Below are 4893 nucleotides of genomic sequence, written 5' to 3' on the forward strand. Positions count from 1 at the left end.
TTGTATTTATTATATATTGGTCAAATTTACATTTAAATGATAACAAATAATATTTTTTAATACAAAATTTTTTATTTAAGAGAAGTCCTAACTCCTAACTATTGATTATTATTTTTCAATCACAATTTATTTAAACTACTTTACTAGAAAAAATATATTAAATTATGAGTAAAATAAAATATCATAAAACTTAAATTGTAAAAGATACGATAATATTAATTTTAAAATATTTAATTAATTAACATTATAGTTTAGGGTTTAATATATATGGTTTAGGGTATATGGTTAATTTAGGATTTAAGGCCGGTTTAGGAGTTACAATTTTAAGGTTTATAGATTATGGAATTAGGGATTATGGATTAGGGATTCTGGTTTAAGGGTTGTAATTTAGGGGTTAGGGGTTAGAGATTAAGAGTTAGTATTTTAAGGTTTATGAATTTAGTGTTAGGTTAGAGTTTAGGGTTTAGATTAATTAGTGTGTTCTAGTTTATATTGAATAAGGTGTAGGGGTTAGGGGTTAAGGATTTGGGTTAGGGTTTAGGGTCTAGATTAATTAGTGTTTTTTTAATTTATATATTAAATAAGATTTTGGGGTTAGTAGTTAGGGGTTAGGGGTTAGGGGTTAAAGGTTAGAGGTTAAGAGTTAATGATTTAGGGTTTAAAGATTTAGGGTCGGGTTAGGGTTTAAGGTTTAGATTAATTAGTATTTTTTTAATTCATATATTAATTAAGTTTTTATATAATTGTAAAAGAGGGGTTAGGGGTTTAGGGATTATGTTTTATGATTCAGGGTTTAGGATATAGGGGTTAAGGGTTTAGATTAATTGGTATTTTTTAATTTATATATTAAATAATTTATTATATAATTGTAAAAGAGATAATATTAATTTTAATATATTAAAATTATTATTATAGTTTAAATTATATAAGAGATAATAGATCAATTTTATACATATTAAATGGTTTAGGATTTAAGGTTTACTTTATATTTGTTAAATGATGAAATTTTTATATTTAAAAATATTTAATCTAAATTTAGATTAAATGGTTTAAATCATTTGATATATTTAAATATTAGATTTTTGAAAAAATTGATAAATAAATAAATTAGTGTAACAAATTAATGTAACAGATTGACAATAAAAGAGATAATATGAATTTTAATTTATTAAAATTATCATTAATATAGTTTTTTAAAGTTTTTTTTTCATATTTTAAAATTTTTTGTTTTTGTTTTTGTTTTCTTACATAAAAAATTATATAAAAAATTTAAAATTTATCTAAAATATTACTTAAATTTTCAAAATTTATTTATTTAAATTTGATATGAATTATATAATAATTAAATATAAAATTGTAAGAAAAAGTCAATCATTAGCAGCGTTTATGAGAAAAACGTCGCAAAAGGTAAGCAATAGCGGCGTTTTTAAAAACGCCGCAAATACGTATTGAATTTTTCAAAACGTTAAGTTTTACGATAGAAATTTAATTTTATTTTTAGTGGCGTTTTTTATAAAAACGCCACAAAATTCATTTTACTTAAAAATTTTTGCGCTGATTTTTTCCCAAATTTCCCCCATAAAACCCAAAAACGAAAAAACCCCAAATTTCCCCCTAAAATGGAGGTACCAAAGATGATTCATCTTCTTTGATGAGAGTAGCAGTGTGAGGAATGGGAATTCATCTTCTCATTTGTTGAAACCTGAATCTGGAGAGATATTGAATTTTGGTGAGAGTAAGAGAAGTGGGAATGGGAATTTGTTCACAGGAAACTCTCCGTTCGCCGTGGAGAACAAGAAGAGGTCGCCTAATTCAAGAGGGAGCAACGAAGAAGCTATGCTTTTGTTTACTTCAGGTGTAATTTTACCTTCATCTGGTGTGGTGAAATCAAATGGGGTGCCGAGGATTCAGATCACTCTGATCTTGAAGCTTCCATTGTTAAGGAGGCCGATAGTAGTCCAGTCGTAGAGCCTGAAAAGAGGCCTCAAAAATAGGGGAGAAAACCGACTAATGGAAGAGAAGAGCCTCTAAATCATGTTGAAGCGGAGCGTCAAAGAAGGGAGAAGCTGGCTTCCTACCTCCACAGAAGACTTGATAACACTAAAAGAGGGAATGGTGGGTGCTCCACCTCGACCTCGAGCCTTCCCTTCATCACTCTAACCTTTACCCGAAAGAAGGAGGGAATCACGATAAGGGCAGTCACCCACCCGGGGGAAGTGTCAGGCCAATCGACCATCAGCTGAGGAGAAGAAATATCGAAAAGATTGAACTTCAATTACGCCGCGATTTAGTAGTGATTCGTGGGAAGAGGAGCTTGGTAGCTTGCTCCAGTCCAGTTTCAGAGGTTCAGAAGCCAAAGGCAACTCTCAGACCCTTTGAGTAACCAGAAGCTTTTTGGTGTCTGTGACCCAGTATTTATTTTCTTGGATGATTGATTTTATTTTGCAGGTGTGATTGCGTTCTATAAATTGGCCGTGGTTGAGGGAATGAGCATGAGAGCACTCATTGCTTACAGATTCATCTTCGCCACTGCTTGTATAACTCCACTTGCTTTCATCTTTGAAAGGTAACTTTCACAATTCCTCATATAATCTGTTTTTTTTAGTGTATAGGTTTTGATACCAGAATAATTCAAGAACTTAATCTTTGGTCAACCAACATAAACATAGTCAAACATGGTGGACACCATCATACTAGCACCAAACATGCTGCTGTTGGCGATCAAGTCTTAGGCTCCTTGTTGGCTTTAGCTTCTTGCCTAACATTTGCAATTTGGTACATAATTCATGTAAGTTTTTTTTATATATAATCATTTTTATTAGGTGCATTCAGTATGTGCATTAAAAGTGAATCTAATTGTTGGATATACTCGGACTAGAAAATGAATTCGATTTAGAGGAATTAATCAAATTAAGCTTACGTCTCAAACTAATCGAGTATGTTTAAATTATTCTTGTTATGTTTGCACATTATTCTTTCTTTTTTTTTCCTTTTGCAGGTTTCTTATTTTTGTTACTTTTTTCATTTCCATTCTTATTTTGCAGCCTGCAGCGTGTTGTAAATCGTTAAGACAAGAAAAGCATTGATCTCCAATGGGGTGGATTGAAGAAAATATGAAATCAACTCTTATTGGACAAATTCTCTCTCAAGCCATCAGCCTCGGTGCGTTTCCACTTTTCTCTTAATTCTTTAAAATCCTTTTATACTTCAAAAAATTCCATCGGATAATGATTGAAATTTTTAGTTTAAATCTCGTTAAGGAATGGTTATTTCATCGGCACTGACAATATGGAAAGGATTGATTTGCATTATTGGGAGCGAGTCGCCGGTGGTGGTTGTGCTATCTGGGAGTATGAAACCCGGTTTCAAATGAGTGAGCCAATTTTTTACACGTATTTAAAATTAAGTATTTAAAAATTTTGAGCTTTGATTTGTGATAGTCATATAAATTTAAATTTGCCAAATGTTGAACTGCTTGAACGACAAGTGACAGAAGGTTCTTATGTTCTGATGTAGAAAATCTCTAGAAAGTAGAAACAAATAGTTTTGATAAGGTTAACACCATGGTCAACTCTAACAGTCTTGTTCATGAGCTGTGTATTAGTGGTTGAACATTTTCTTTCTGAAATTTATATAGGTGTTATGGCTGTAAATTATTTGAATTAACGGGTCCCCGCCTGGTTATTCTGTATGCTGGATTTAGTACATTGCATGTTTGGTTATGCTTTGTCAGGTTCATGAGCAGCGAGATAGCAAAGAAGCTGATATACTCACTAAAGGTAGCATATCCTTGATATCAAGCTAGTTGAATGTGAGCAAATACAAGTTGTGGTTTGTTTGCTTGTTTTCAACGAACTTTAAACTTTTTATTATCAATCATGAAAATATTTTCTGACTATTAAAATCTCTTTCCCCACCAATGAAGTGGAGAGTGGACACTTCCAAATAGTTTTGTTTGTTTACTTGTGGAATGGTCTTAAATACATTCCAAGTTCTTCTCATTTTTTTCATATGTGTGTGTGTGTGTGTGGTTGATCATTCTTTAAATATCTTCATATGTACAGCTACTGCTTGAGTATGCTAACCTTTTTAATCTTTTGACTGGACATATTCATCAGGAGACGCTAATCTCTACGATGACAGAATGTTGTACACATCTAGTAATCGTTGGTTGCAACAAAAATACATCATGGGCAGAGCTGTTGGGTAAATCAAACACCTATATATTTCTCAAAGTGTTAACAAGTTCTAGAAGTGAAAACATTTGTAAAACACTCTGATTAGGATTTTCTTGCATCACCATTTGTGCTGTATGCTTTGAGTTTCAAGTTCATCACACTTCAATAGTAAAATTACTCTTCTGTTTTATTATTTATTGTATTTTTAATTTTATATATCTTCTCTGAACTAATGTTTTATGTTTTCTGCATGGCAGAAAGGATCCCATAACGTTCACTTATGCTTACCTGAGGTTTGTTCTAAATTTTTCCAAAAATTAGGCTGCCCAGAAAAAAAAAACTTGAAATAGGTTTACTTAGTACCAGTTAAATCGGGCTTGATTTTAGATAAATCTAATTATTATCTTTAAGCATGATATGTTCTAATACTTTGATTTAACCTGTTGATGTATGTATTCTGACTATGGAATATCATGTTCAAATATTCTACAAAGAAGCTAATTAGGAGATTCTGCAATTGTTGATGGTAATTGGAATTTAAGAATATAGGCTTAAGGGTTTAACTGGAATTTAAGCATGATATGTTCTAATATTTTAAATTTATATTGATGAATACTTTCCACCTATATTGACTTAAGTGAGTAGATATATCAGTAGTGTACTTTTTTTATTCCACAAACAATCTTAAAAAGTTGAGATATATTTTTTAGATGTA

General features: G+C 31.0%; 1 long non-coding RNA gene across 2 annotated transcripts; it reads left to right on the plus strand.

Moving 5' to 3' along the window:
- Positions 1 to 1995: 1995 nt before the first annotated feature.
- Positions 1996 to 4893, plus strand: LOC121219351 (uncharacterized). Of its 2 annotated transcripts, none has more exons than XR_005916052.1 (3): positions 1996 to 2566; positions 2670 to 2788; positions 3045 to 4893. It is a non-coding gene; the product is annotated as an uncharacterized lncRNA (long non-coding RNA). The 2 variants fall into 2 exon arrangements; XR_005916053.1 differs by lacking the exon at positions 2670 to 2788 and having other exon boundaries at positions 3045 to 4206; positions 4436 to 4893.

Source organism: Gossypium hirsutum, chromosome D07 (assembly GCF_007990345.1).
Source record: "Gossypium hirsutum isolate 1008001.06 chromosome D07, Gossypium_hirsutum_v2.1, whole genome shotgun sequence".
Classification (NCBI taxonomy): Eukaryota; Viridiplantae; Streptophyta; class Magnoliopsida; order Malvales; family Malvaceae; genus Gossypium; species Gossypium hirsutum.